Here is a 16,166-nt window from a genome sequence, read left to right as displayed (position 1 = left end):
ATTGTTTTTCGTTTTTTCACTATTTTTTTTCATAGTTTATTTTTATAATATTTAAACAGGGTTATTACTTCGCTTTGTTTTCATTTTACACCCCCCAGCCACACACGCCTCTAAAAACCCTGGCAACGCCGGGTAACCTCCACTAGTATTAATATATTTTAATCCCAACCGAATAAAAAAGCGCGAAACACACAAGAGAGTAGAGTTTATTGTGAGAAAAAAATAAAATAAAACTGTAAGTTGAAATTTACAATCAAATTTATCGTTCGACTAAATACTCCAAAAAATAATTCGCAAAGTCCTTATTCCGTGGAGTTTTAAAGATTGGTATTTTTGCTATTATTCTCATCAGAGGACAGAAAGAAATCAGCAAGTTATATTTGTAACTATGCTAGAATTTGCTGGTTATGGCATTAAATGAAAATACAATTTATTATAGTCATAAATTGCAAAGGTGTACATATCCTTTAAAAACAACGATTAAAATATGTAGGAAATGTAAAAAATAATAACAAACCGGACATAAAATTGCATGAAGATTCTTTAAAAGGTAATCAGAAAAGTGAAAATAATCCTTTGGAAAGAAACAAATCCAAATTTAAATCCAGTTGAATATGATTGGTCCGGTTGGAAAATTTTCAACGCTACTGTAATTATGGAAATAGGTTGATCCCTCATTGAGAAATAAGATGGACAGAAAATCAACATCGTCTCCAATTGATGGCTTAATTAGAATACATATAGCGCAATGGTTAGAAGCTCCAACTGTCGTTTAGGCAGTCGGGTTTCGATCCTGGCTTGAGGTAGTTGCTTGTCTAGCCGCACTGATGAGCTGTGAATCAGCGAAACAATAGATGTAGATGACTATAATGCTCCCTATCTTAAGTTGAGCATATTGGGTGGTGATATACAAATTACCATTAGTATATTAACCGATGCTCTTTTTGTAAAAAAATTGAGCTTAGGCATTTGAACAGTGTCAAAAACACTGTTAATTTACTGCTTTTTACATATTTTCCTGTAAACATGGTCTCAAACAGAAGTCCTTTGCACTGCAATATACGTTGTTTAGAGGTGAATAATAAGTTAGGAAAAGAAGAAGAAGAAGAAGAAAGCTTCGATTATTCGTCGAGTTGACAACAAAAAACATGGGGGGGGGAATGTTTCTATTGAACTCGGGAATTTGGACGGAACTTCGAAGTGAACCGTTTATTTAGTTCACGGGGGTAGCATGCTCTTGTTCAGTCAGCCATAACTGGATACAGGTCTTAAGTAATTCGCAATTGCGTATCATTTTTTAATTCATATTTTCACCTACTCTAACCACTAAGCTATGGATCCTTATGGACATTTCTATTACATATTTTAGGAGCCTTAAACCCGTTACATTTTTAGTTGTAAATATCACTATTTATTACTCATTATTAATACTCTCTCTCTCTCTCTCTCATATATATATATATATATATATATATATATATATATATATATATACATAGTGGAGATGGTAATTAATAAAAACTGAAGAAAGTGCTCAATACTGTTGTAGAGCAAATATGCGTTTTATTTTTTATTACCGTATCTTTCTGTTAAGTTACATTATTGTTTCGGCCGTTTTTTTAGCCGTCTGTAGCGTCCTCAAAAGTCTGAGGACGCTACAGACGGCCAAAACAAAAACAAAAAAAAACGGCCGAGTAGCCGAAACAATAATGTAACTTAACAGAAAGATACGGTAATAAAAAATAAAACGTATATATATATATATATATATATATATATATATATATATATATATATATATATATACACACAATATAAACATATATATATATATAATACATATATATATATAATATAAAAATATATATAACATAAAAACAATATATATATATATATATATATATATATATATATATATATATATATGTATATATTGTTTGAAAATATAATTACCCACTGGCACGTGTTTCGTTGTCTGACTCATCAGTGGCTGAATCTAGCGAGATTCGAAATCAGGACCCCAGAGTAAGAACCCTAAACCTATTCGCGACTACGTTTTTACGAAGACGTTGTTTATTTATTTTGGTTAGCGATACTTTTTGAATGAATTCAATTATTTATACGAAAGTGCATTTTTACCTAAATGCGAGTTGGGAATAATTTTACCTTTGACCAATTTGGTGCCACCAAATGGGGAGCGGCATATATATTATTTTTAAAATATAATTATCCACTGGCACGTGTTTAGTCGTCTACGACTCATCGAGTGTGACTGAATCTAGCGATATATATATATATATTAATTAATTGAGTTCAGCAGAAACATTCTCGAGTTCGACAAAATACAACTAAAGAAGGTCGGAGGTAAACCGGACGAAAACATTGTGAATATTACACTCAAAATGAGAACAGTAGTCCGGTGAGTCCAAATAATACAAATAATCAATCCTCATCTGAACAATATCAGAAACGTTAAAATCATCATCATCATCAACAACAACAACAACAACAACAACAACATCAACATCAACATCAACAACAACAACAACAACAACAACACTGTAAAAATCATCATCATCATCAACAACAATAACAAAACAACAACGTAAAACATCATGATCATCATTAACAACAATATCAACAACGTAAAAACATCATCATCATCATCATCATCATCACATCATCATCAACAACAACGTAAAACCATCATCATCATTATCATCATATACATCATCATCAACAACAACAACAACGTAAAAACATTGCCATCATCATCATTATCATCAACAACAAAACAACAACATAAAACATCATCATCATCAGTAGCAACACAGACGCAAAAATACATTATAATCACCATCATCATCAACAACTACAACAACAACAACGTAAAATCATCATCAGTTGCAGCACTAACGTAAAAACATCATCATCAACAACAACACTGTGAAAAATCATCATCATCAACAACAACAACGATAACAACAACAACAACAACAACTATCACTTTCCCGGCAGCGTTGCTGGCGGTATAAAAAAAGCTGAAATCGACATTTTAATTAACACGATTTGAATTTTCAATTAAAAAAAAAGAGGAAATTTTGCTGCAAGCAGGAAGCCATTAACACTAAGCCTATAGATCAGGCATTGATAATTGCTTAAATGGACAAAATTCAGCGCTAATCATGAAACTGTGAAGTTGGCTGACAAATGATGTAGGCGAACATTAATCAATTATGACTTGAAATAAATTTCAGACGGAAACGAAGAAGATGACGAAGACAAAGATGATGAAGAAGACAAAGATGATGAAGAAGACCCAGAAAAAGGAAAAAGTTATTTTTTCCTTTTCAAAAACCATTTATTTCTATCATAATTAAATAAAATCTGTATAAACCAGCATGTTACAACTTCTTTATCGGTTCGATTCCGCTGTTGACATTGGTTTCTCTAAATCTCTTACTCACAAAAGAGACTAGTTGAAGTTTTCCAACATCCATAATAAAATTGATGCTATAGAATTGACAGAATTCGAACTCGGTAAATCCAGGTCGTCAGTTTATGCCGTTAGCCGCTTCACCAATGTCAACTTCCCTCAAACTACCAATGATAAAAATCACCGTTAATATTCTAGCAAATTTGAACACGTTCCCTAAAATAATAATTGACCGTTTATCATTTATTCATAATTCGTTCTATTTAATTATTACTAGTGTAAGTACATTATTTATTTGCATAGAAGATGTCAGTGATAATGTGAATGCAATGAAACCCTATAATGACAGACAAATGAAATGAAGACATTTCCAAGGCTGCTGCAAAGAAGGTGGCCTCTCTCTAACGTTCTAGAAAATTATTCACATCGGACAGTATCCTATATTTCTACAAGGCCACCGTTCGCCACATCTGAACTGGTGCATCTACCACTGGGCTCTCCCTACTTAGATAGAGTTCAGAAAAAAAATTGTCCACTAACCCTAACCCCTGTACCATCGCCGCAATGTTGCTTTTCTGTGCCTGTTTTACGTGTTTTAATAGAATGTGCACCGACGAACTAGTAACATTTGTGCCGCCTCGAAATATGTACTCCCGACTAACCCGACAGGCAGCACAATCACACCCCTTCACTGTAGAGCTCTCTAGATTCAGGGAAGCTGTCTAGTCTAATAGTTTAATTCATCAACTGTTTAGACTTTGGAAATCCTTCCCGATCTTCTACTTCCTTTACTGTACTGACAGGCAGAAGTTTAAATGTAATGTGAACAAACATCTCGTCGCTCAATTCTTTACATAGTGTTCCTGTAGATATGATCCCGAGAAGTAGTCACTTACATCCAAGTGCCAATAAGCCTTGTTGTGATTGAACAAGAGTAAAAAGCAAGCAAACAAAAAATAGCTCTCCTGAATCGACATTGTTGAATACCAGTGGCAAGTGAAGGTTCAGGACGACTGAAAACAATATTGAGATAAGCAGAAAGCACATACAGCGCCTAATATTCCCAAATGGTCACTCATCTGGTATTAGCCAGGTTCAACGTTGCTTAACTCCGGTGATCTACCGAGAACTGGTGTGTCAACGTGATTATGCCGTACGTACATACATACATACATACATACACAGATATATAAAATAACACCTATCTTCTAGATTACAAACGTGATTGTGGGTTCAAATCTTGTCAATGCTAATCACGCTGAAAATCGATGGTTTGCTTAGATTTGACTACATTTTAACCTATATACAGTCCTGGTCAAAATCATAAGACTACTTAAGAAAGTAAGCGTTTACGGATATTATCGAATTTTTAATCAAACAAATGGTTGAAACCATTGCCAAAAGGGAAAATATGATGGAAAAAAAATGAAATCTGCTTCATTCGAAACCTTAACCCTGATCTAATAATTATTTAAAAAAAAAAAAATTTTTTTTCACCTGGTCAAAATGATAAGACCACTGATAATTTATCTAACAAAAGGCAATTATAAATTACTAAAAAGGGTCTCAGTATTTAGTATAGCCTCCATTATTACGAATTACTTCAAAAATTCTCTTCGGCATGCTTGCGACTAAGTTTTTTTATCAGTTGCGAAGGAATTTTATCCCATGTATTGAAAACTCAATCAGAAAGTTCCTTTATCGAATCATACTGGGTTCCATGCTTGAACCCTTCTTTTGCCATCCATCCCCAAAGATTTTCAATGGGAACATGATGTAACAAGAAAAGTATTCTCGTGCTTGTCGAGAAGTGTGTATCGCAGCGTTGTCTTGCTGGAAAATCCAATTTCTTCCACACAGACGTGGACCTTCAGTCCTGATGAAAGCATTTTCAAGCATTGAAATGTACTTCAATGATGTTTGCCAGCCTTTCACTAATTGCAACTTTAGGGTCCCAGCTGACGAGAAAGCACCCCAGATCATTAAAGACCCTCCTCCACTATGCCGAGTTTTAAAAGTCTCTTTGGGCAGATTTTTATCACGCCAATAGTGTTGAAATCCATCTGGACCATCTAGATTAAACTTTTTCTCATCGGAGAAAATTACATTTTCCCACTTCTCTTCATCTCAAGTCTGGTATTTGGCGGCATATCTAAGTTGGTTAGTTTTGTGCTGTTCAAGAAGACGTGGTTTCTGCAGTCGCTTTAAATGATTGAAACCCTTCATTTTCAGATGCCTTCTGATGGTTTTAGGACTACATTCTGCTGCTGTTTGGCTTTTCAATCGACTTGAGCTCATACTGGAGTTTTTTTTTAAACTTCTGATACGGCGATCCAGTGATGGAGTAATTTTTTTTTTGGGGTCGACCTGGACTCTTTTTGTGCTTATATTGATCTGGATTTCTTAAAAAATTTGTGATGACCATTTTGCTACGATTCCCTTCGTTTGCAATGGATCTATGGGAGAGTCCACCCCTATTAAGCTCAAAGATCCTTTCTCTCTCAAACTCTGATAATGGTTTCCCTTTTGCCATTTATAATTTAGTAAGATGTTTTTTTTTTTATCTACTAACAAGTTGCTTTTAGTAACATAGAAAGCTTTTCGTATTCATTTTTTCAAAACTAGCCGATTTTATTAAAGCGGTCTTATCATTTTTACCAGGGGAAAATGTTTGTTTTTTAAAAAATAATTATTAGATCAGGGTTAAGGTTTCGAATGAAGCAGATTTCATTTTTATTTTCATCATATTTTCTATTTTGGCAATGGTTTCAACCATTTGTTTGATTAAAAATTCGATAATATGCGTAAACGCTTACTTTCTTAAGTGGTCTTATGATTTTGATCAGGACTATATATATATATATATATATATATATATGACAATTAAGATTTATCTGTGCCTAAATAAAAACGTACATTCCATGAACAACGCTTCTTTCTTAGAGTCAGAAATCGTCTGTAAAAATTCCTGGTACACACTGGAATATTTAGACTTACTGTCTTTCAAAGCTTATAACTTCTTGAAAAATGTAATTCAAACCCTAATTTTTAGTCGCGTGCAAGCGACTATATAAGTCACTCCGTCGGTCAGTCGGTCGGTCGGTCTGCCGGTCTGTCCGTAACACTTTTGTGCTTGGCCTTTTTGGTTAACATCAAAGGTCTGTTGTTAATACATGCTGTTCTTAGCTTTTTAAGCTTTTCTTGGCCTTTTGGCCAAGATCAAAGTATAGTATCTGTTCCGGCAGATACTGCACTTAAGATAATTTGTACCAGTCAATGGAGGGGAAACCCTCTATACTGGGACAATTATTATTTTTGGTAACCAGAGTGACCCCTTTTAGGGGAGCTGGTTTTTACCTCACATTAAAAACGGCCTTGTGCCTAATTTGCTCAGTGGGGGAGCAAATAAATACCATCTGTTCCATTCCGGCAGATACTGCAAACAAAGACAATATGTGAGGCCAACCCCACATATAAGACTTTGGTCAATGTAGGGGCAACCCTTCATACCAATTGTGACTTTCCAGCTCCCATACTCCCCGGGGAACTGGTACCCATTTCCCCTTCACTCCTCACATTAAAAATCGGCCTTGTGCCTAATTTGCAAGGTGGATGAGCAAATAAATACCAACCCCACATATAAGACCTTGGTCAATGTACGGGCAACCCTACATACCAATTGTCACTATCCAGCTCCCATTTCCCACCCATCGGGAGCTGGTACCCTTTTCCCTCCCCTCTCTCTCTCTCCACATTAAAAAATGGCCTTGTGCCTAATTTGCTCGGTGGGGGAGCAAATAAATACCCTTTTCTTGGCCTTTTGGCCAAGATCAAAGTGTAGTATCTGCTCCGGCAGATACTACAAGCAAAAAACATATGTGGGGGCAAACCCACATATAAGACCTTGGTCAATGTAGGGGAAACCCTTCATACCAATTGTCACATAATATATATAAATTCTAAAAAATCACTTACCTATAAAAAACTAGTATTCAATGATTAGTTCAATTGTTCACTGTTAAAATTTATCCATATTTATACTTATATTCCATGTCCTTTTTAAATGAAATACTTTTTTAAACGAGGATAAAAAAACGCGAACTCACATTTTTTTTAACTGTTCAAATAAAGGGAGACAAGTCTGATTTTATTCGTCTTCATATTAGGGTGCCTTAAAGGGGCATAATTTATATGTCTTTTTAATCCGGGCTGTAAACCAAAATTAGTATTTTTGATCCTCCGTAGTTAAAAAAACACACACGCATTCACCTAAACCTAAACGTAGATTCCATGAACAAAGCTTCTTTCTTAGAACTGCACGCCTGTGGAATTGTCTTCCGTTTTCCTGCTTTCCGGCTGACTACAATATGGTTGTGTTCAAGTCTAACGTAAATAAGTTCTTGATGAGCCGTTCTATATAAGTTATCAAATTTACCAAATTTTCATTACTAATGATTACTTTATTGTCCAATGTCTACTGTACACTCTTTAACCCTTATCCTTGAGTGGCCTCTTGGCCTTGATAAGTGGTGATGCCTATGTAAAAAAAAAACCTTATAAGTTTTTCCCCTAAAACAAAAAACCCAGTTAACCGATTTTTAAAAATTCTCTTTAATGAATTACACGAGTTTTTGATTGATATATTTTAATACTTCTTTATCGACTGATTTTTTTAAAATATCTAAAAGAAGAAAACATTGAATGAAATTGAAAAAATTGCCGTCAACGTCCGGTATTTACTTGACTATATAAGCATAACATGAGCTTTCATTCAAAAAAAAAAAAATCAACGGGGTTAAAAAAAAAAAAATGTTTTACCCTTTGGACTTTACAGGTAAATTTCCAAAAACCACTCCTTTTTTTCTTGTTTTAAATTAGAATATTTTATTTATTGATCTTTTATCTTCAATGTGTAATACATAAAACTTTTGTACATAAATTAATTATTTAATTTTTAATAGACATTTCAAAATGGGGGGATTTAAGAAATACCGTTTTTCTAAAATATTATATTCGGTTTATTAGAAAGAGCATAAAATTTCACATTGACCCTGAAAATATCGAAAAAATTAAACCAATAGAAAAATTGTTATAGATTTTTAAATTTTTTAATTTGAAAAATATTTAACTCGTAAAATTTAATTGATTTCATTACGTAAAAAAATCGCTGCATGAAGGCGCGCCGGCATTTTGTAAACATTTTGTAAACACTGTTTTTTAAAAAATAATATTTCTATTATAGTTGTTTAACTTTAATAGTTTATTTTGGAAGTATATTCCATACAGAAAATAAACAACCCACTTTAAAAAGAGAAATTACGAGTTTTTTTTTTATTTTATTCGCAGTTTTCTGTTAGGGGTGTCAAAAATTCCCCCAAATTTCTGATACACCTAGTGCACGCCTGTAGAACTCTCTTCCGTTTGCCTGTTTCCCACCTGACTACAACTTGGATGTCTTCAAGTCCAACATAAACAAATTCCTGATGAACCGCCCCCTTAAGTAAGACACTTTATCAGATCTCCATTACTATCGATTACTACGATATTGTCCCATTGATTACTGTACACGCAATAACCCTTATCCCCGAATGGCTTCCGGGCCTTGATAAGTGGTGGCTTCCTTGTAAAAAAAAAGCTACACAGAATTTTCCGCGTTTCATTCTCGTGAGGATTCGTCAGGCTATTGCATGGAATTGATATTACTTCGTATTCTGATATCTTTCTGTAATACTAAGTTTGCTAGTAAGCCAATCAGTTTCTTTGTTATTCACACACCCACTTATCGTAGCCAATACGCGCGTTCTTATAAAGCAAGGGCCCACTTGACCTCCAATTCCTCTGTTTCTTTGTTCTTTTTGGCGGGGATGGCTTTTTGTGTTGGGAACTGACCACGTTTTAATCTAGATTAGTTTTTTTGCATCATTTTGTATCGACCTTCTCACTTAAAACGTTTATACAACCAAAATTGATGAAAGAAATATTGTTTTAATAATTCTTGATGTTCATTAAGCTTTACTCTGATTCTTCATCGTGTTTATTCGCCTGTTCTTTCCTTCTTCAAGTTCATGGATTTCAAATTGGCGGGGCACGTCACGTTACATTTAAGAAAGTACACATGGCTTAGCATAAATGCGCCATAACTTAAACATAGCTTTACCATTAGTATTATTTGCATTTTTTTGACGACTCTTCTCATCTTGAGTAATATTTTCACAGCGTTTCGGTCGATGTAACCTCCTACTTTCTTCAAGTATATCTTGTCTAACTCGAGAATCTTTCTGTCGAACTCGGGAATCTGCACGAAATTTCAAACGGGACCCTTAATTTAATCAACCGGGGTAGTATGCTCCCGTTCCGTCATCCATTGACTGAGTAGACGTCCTAAGTAATTCGCAATTGTAGGTTGAGTGTTGCCCGCGGAAAAATGTAACTTACAACTGAATTTACCAAGTACTTTATCCACTACGCCACGGCTGCTTGTGAAAGTCGAAGCTTACATGAAAATAATACTCAAGACGAGAACAGTAGTCTGAAGAATCCAAATAATGCGAACAAAACTGAGAAACTGGAAACTGATTTCTTCATCGCAAGCCGATAACATAATTTTTTTTTTTTTTACATAGGCATCACCACTTATCAAGGCCAAGAGGCCACTCGAGGATAAGGGTTAAAGGATGTACAGTAGAAGTTGGAGAGTATAGTAATCGTTAATTGAAATTCGGTAACTTTGTTAACTTATATGGAACGGTTCATCAAAAACTTGTTTACGTTAGACTTGAAGACAACCATATTGTAGTCAGCTGTTATCTTTTGTCAATATGACGTAGTTTACTAAAAAATAAATAAATAAATAAAACAGAAAAACAGATTCTAATTTTTGTGACGATGATGTCTAAACGACGTATAGTTTTGACAGGACAAACTGATTCTACTTTTTTAATCGGTGTGTAGATAGCCTGAAGATATTTTCGCTAAAAAGTAATTAAAGTATATATATTTCATGTTTTAGACTATGGGATCATGTCAAAAACAACTTCTCTTCTATTTTCTTCTGGGTAAACTACGTCGTATTAAACGACGTAGTTTACTCAGAACAAAGTAAACAAAGTCTAGTCTTGGGGAGGTGACATATAAACAGAACGGAAATATATCCACTATAAAATAATTAAAAAAAAAAAAAAAATAAATCAAAGTAAAAAAAAAAACTGTGATAAAAAAAAAATACAAAGGAATACAAACAGATTCTGTTTTCGCGTGGCAATTATGTGTAATCAGGATGGAAAAAAACATCCGTTTACGAATATTTTATGGCAACGCTGAGACACCGGTCCTGATAGTATATATAGCATTATATAAAGGAACTTTGTGCCTGTGTGTGAGTTCGTTCCCTATTGACTAGAAAACGGCTTTTTTTAATTTCACATGAAGGTACTGTGCCATTTTTTTTTTTTATCCGTTAACGATTTTTTTTAAAACGGCACATGTACATCTTGGGTTATTTTTGATAATCTCTCTCTCTCTCTCTCTCTCTCTCTCTCTCTCTCTCTCTATATATATATATATATATATATATATATATATATATATAAAAGTAACTGTTTTATTATACATTATATAATATATTTTATATCATTATATATTATAATATTAATTTATAATATCATTTATATTTATATATTTTAATATTTATTTTATACTTATATTATATTTTATATTATTAATTATGCAAGAAATTGTAATTTCTTCATATTCTTTATCCGTGCCAAAACCTAAACATAGATTCCATGAACAAAGTTTCTTTCTTAGAACTGCACGCCAGTGGAACTCTCTTCCATTTGCCTGCTTTCCGGCTGACTATCATATGGTCGTCTTCAAGTCCAACGTAAACAAGTTTTTGATGAGCCGTTCCCCTTTAGTAATCCAATTTACCAAATTTCCACTAGCAATTACTACAACATTGTCCCATTGACCACTGTACAATTATTAACTCTTATTCTCGAGTGGCCTCTGGCCTTGATAAGTGGTGACTCGTGTGTGTAAAAACAAAAAAGGAAAAAAAAATGTCCTCTCGTGATAACGGAAAAGAAAAAATACAGAAGTTGTAAAGGTTGGCGGACTTCCATTTTTAAATATAAACGTTTCTTTAGTTAGATCCAGAATAATTATTCTCCTCTTTATATTTTTGTCACTAATACACACGCGAACTCGCGTACACACACACACGAACGCGCGCGCACACACACGCACACCCACACACGCGCACACACACACACTCACACACACGCACGGACACGCACGCACACACGCAACACTCACGCACGCACACAAACAAACACACATACGCGCATACATGCACACACACACGCACGCACACATGCACACACGCACGCACACACACGCACACACATGCACACAAATGCACACACACGCACACATGCACACACACACACGCACACACAAAAACATACATACGCACACACATGCACGCACACACACGCACGCACACACACGCGCATCTACATATTTTGTTCAATCTCTTTAAATATAAAGATCAAGTAAACATTGTTGGTTTCTTCTCGAATATCTACTTCTTCATCCATTCTTTGATCGATTCTTATTCCGCAGCAAATACGGAAGCCTTGAAAGACTTCTTTCTTTTTCATGTGTACCTTCGTTAGAATCGGATGTCGACTCGTTCAAATACAAACCGAACGTTCGCGGCTCTTGCTAAATAAAATAAAAATATAAAAAAAAAGAAGAAAAAGAACGAAAAAGAAAGAATGGGGGGAAAAAATTCGACCGGCTTTACAAAGCATCAAGTGTTCAAGTAAATTCCAAACAAAACATAAAAGACTATGAGAAAAATAAATATGGAATTTTCTGATGGATTTATAAATTTCTGATATGTAGTCAATCTTTATATAGAATATAGAAAGGAGGTTTTTAAGGGCGGCGAACTTTAAATGAAAATAATATATTCAAAAAAATATTTTCATCATACAAACATGTGGTTTATTCCAAAGATTAATTTTATCATTTATAATTCAAATACAATTTCGGGCATGTGAACCCCGCGGCTCGCGCGTATATGGCGTGATCTAGAGGTCCAATTTTTACAATTCTACGCATTAAATTAGGCTGTATATCGGTAAGTGTCTTCCAAGTGGTCTATTCTGTCTGGTTTATCAGCGTAGATATGCGACTTTACATATTCCGAAGGAAAATAATCTAATGGGGTCAAATCGCATGAACGAGGTATCCAGTTGACTGGTCCATTTCATCAAACGTTTCTCTTAGTAAATTGATTGTATCGTTTGTAATTTGCAAACACTGCTTGGGTGTTCATGGTGAATTGCCAAACCAAGCTGAACTCCAAATTACAGATAGTTGTCAAATCTGCAATTCAAGCAAATACAAACAAGTGTTGTCAATTTAAAATTCATCGTCACTAAAAAAAAAGAAAAAAAAAGAAAGAAAAAGAAAGAAAAACACCTGGTAAATAGCGTAATTTAGGCAAAATAACGAGCGATTTATTATTTTTTGTACCACCTCCTTTAAAAACAAGAACGAAAACGTCCCGGGTATCGGATTCATTTTTTTAAATCTTCAAATTCATTTTATTAACGTATTAATGTTATTAAAAAAAAAATATCTACCTCATCCGTGTCATTCGTCTTGGCTCCCCTAAACAAGAAAGTTCTGGTTGTTTACGAAATGCTGTTAGGATGAATACTACTTACCAGCTCCATTTTCAATTATTATTTTTGGTATTTTTTTTTTTTTTACATTAGTTTCATCTCCACAATTTTATTTAAAACTAGCAGGACACATTAACCGGCGTTGCCCGGTGGCTGCATGCACCCGCCCCGCGTAAAAATTTAAAATACGGCTGTTGTTGCTGTTGTTGTTGGCCAACCCCCAACCTCCTCATGTTAAGAACGGCTCTCGGAATAGACACCCCAAGGACGGCTTTCGGAATTGACACGCCAATTTGTGAGTGGGGGTGAATGCAGTGTAGTTTGGCTCGTACGGACTAAGTTGGTGGGCAGGGTATAGTTCAGGGTGTTTTCCAGGGTATGGTTAGGGTATTGTTCAGGACATGGTATTTTTGTCAGCAAGACTGTAGTTAAGGTGGCAAAAAAGTTCTCGAACCCTTTATTCCTTAAAGGGAACTAAATTCCTGTAGTCACATGTATGTTGCCATTTTAAAACGTACACGGTTTTTCAGAAAATGACAGTTTTAAGTAAGCAGAAAAAGTACACCGTATGACCCGAACAGTTTCTTTGAATAATAAACAATTCTTTTTTATGTTGAACAATAGACACCGGAACTTTTTTTCTATTATAAACAATATAAATAGAACAATTATCAGATTGAAACAATGTAAACCTTTTTAAATGCTAAGTGTTATACAGCAGAAACAGAATTATTGTATAATTTATGAAAGAAGTATTGATTATACACCTGTAAGGAAATTAATTTGGGGGAAAATAAGCTCAAACAATATATTATGTTTTTTTTAACATAGGCATCGCCACTTATCAAGGCCCAGAGGCCACTCGAGGATAAGGGTTAAAGTGTATACAGTAGTCAATTGAACAATATAGTAATCGATAGTAATGGAAATTCGGTAAATTTGTTAATTTAAGTAGAACGGCTTATCAAAAACTTGTTTAAGTTAGACTTGAAGACGACCGTATTGTAGTCAGCCGGAAAGCAGGAAAACGAAAGATAGTTACACAGGCGTGCAGTTCTAAGAAAGAAGCTTTGTTCATGAAATCTACGTTTAGGTTTAGGCACAGATAAAAAGTGGGGGGAATTATTGATAATGTTTTCAGCTAGACGGGTGTTTCTCGTGAAAGTTTAGCAAGGGGGGACCATAAATTGAAGCTCAGTCGAGCACTTGCCATGAAAATAACGATAAAGCAACAACAAACTCGCAACATCTCTTCTATGAGAAAGAGGTTGCAGGGAAGAAAAAAGGACATCCCCCTACGAGGCTACAAATCTATGAGGGGCGTGCAATAAGTAATGCCCCTGATTCACTTCCCATAGTAGTAGAGCTACGAAACTTGTCACAGTTATTAGTCTTTCTCTACATAGGAATTACCCAGAGTTATGCATTTCTCCCATCGTTTGATGCAGCTCTGGAGACTGTTTTTGTAGAACACCCCAGGTTGGTCCTCCAACCACGACGTGACTTCAGAAATCAAGGCTGCATCATCTGGGAAACGCTTTCCTATCGAAAAGAACTTTATGGCTGGGAAGAGGTGAAAGTCAGAGGGTGCAAGGTCAAGAGAGTAGGGAAGATGAGGGAGGATTTCATAACCACACGCCCGTGCTTCTGATCTGGCGACATGCGAGTTGTGGACCGGAGCATTGTCCTGCAGGAGGAGGGTACCTTTGCTGATCTTGAACCCAGGTTTCATCCTGTGTAATCAGTCTTTTGAAAAACTTTGACTCATCTTCTTGGCACATCTCCAAATTCACCCTCGAACACTCAACGCGTTCTCGCTTCTGGAATGGTGTGAGCAACCTGGGAATCCATCTGGCAGACACCTTATGCATATGCAAATGGCCATGAATGATAGTTTCCACAGACCCTGTACTAATCTTGACATCTTGAACTATTTGGCGAATAGTAATGCGCCGATCTTCCAAAATGGCAGCCTCAACTTGACGGACAAATGCCTCATCAATGGCAGAAGAGGGGGGGGCGATCAATTCTGGGAACTGTTTCCACAGACTTCCAGCCATGTTTGAATTCACGATGCCAGCGTTTTACAAGGTCATATGATGGGGCATTATCACCATAAGTTTCTTTCATCACACCTGACTCAGTTCAAACACCTGTAAAACAGAAACCACAATTAGTTCAGAGCTGTAATTTGCCACATAACCCGTAGAGATATAAATCGTTGCACATGCAAAATTTCAGCTAGATCAGACAACTGAAAGTGGGTCAGGGGCATTACTTATTGCACGCCCCTCGTATTTTGAACTCTATAGAGGCACAATAAGCTACTTCTAGCAGCTCCTGTCCCGATGTGGCAACAGTACTCCATCCTTGGACGTACCTGGCTTTTTCATAGACAGAGAATTGTATCAGCAGTGAGATATCTAATGGATCTATAGAAGGATCCCACCATTTTTCCACTGGCCTTGGTAATGGAGTTGATGTATGTGTATCACTTCAGATCAGGAGTAAAAGTCAAGCCCAGAAGCTTGTCAAAACATGAGGCCTCCCCAAGACGAGAGCAATTCATTTCAATTGATGCCAGAGAGGGATCAGAGCGTTGATGACATGAAGATAAAAGTTTGGTTTTAGATGCAGTTAAAGCAACCAGCCACCTCTTTCCCCATTGTACCACGTGCTCAAGATCAGAGGAAAGAGAATGTTTAGTGAGCTATTTTCGTGTAATTAAAATTATGTTAAATTAGGAAAAAAAAAATTATTTTTGCGTTTGACTTATTTGCCTGTCTCAGAAATATAGAAAAAATAAATAAATAAAAAAGAAGCCGAAGAGGTCAGGATTGAACGTTCAACGCTAGTTGTAAGAGGAGGTGCAGAGTAAGTGTAGGTGTATCAGAATTTTTGTAGAAATTTTTGACACCCCTAACACGAAACTGCGAATAAAACATAAAAAACTCGTAATTTCTCTTTTAAACGTGGGTTGTTTATTTTTTTTTATGGATTATACTTCCAAAATAAACTATTAAAGTTGTTTT

The 16,166-nt window shown here is 35.4% G+C and overlaps 1 protein-coding gene and 1 pseudogene across 1 annotated transcript in view; both read left to right on the top strand.

Annotated features, from left to right (window-relative positions):
- LOC145296899 (uncharacterized) overlaps positions 1 to 16,166 on the top strand; it is a 121,998-nt gene that overhangs the window by 58,289 nt on the left and 47,543 nt on the right. The window lies entirely within an intron of this gene.
- LOC145297222 (U2 spliceosomal RNA) lies at positions 6,630 to 6,774 on the top strand (annotated as a pseudogene).

Source organism: Euprymna scolopes, chromosome 17 (genome assembly GCF_053919585.1).
Source record: "Euprymna scolopes isolate OS-2025 chromosome 17, ASM5391958v1, whole genome shotgun sequence".
NCBI lineage: Eukaryota > Metazoa > Mollusca > Cephalopoda > Sepiida > Sepiolidae > Euprymna > Euprymna scolopes.
This window is presented reverse-complemented; position numbering and strand designations above follow the sequence as displayed.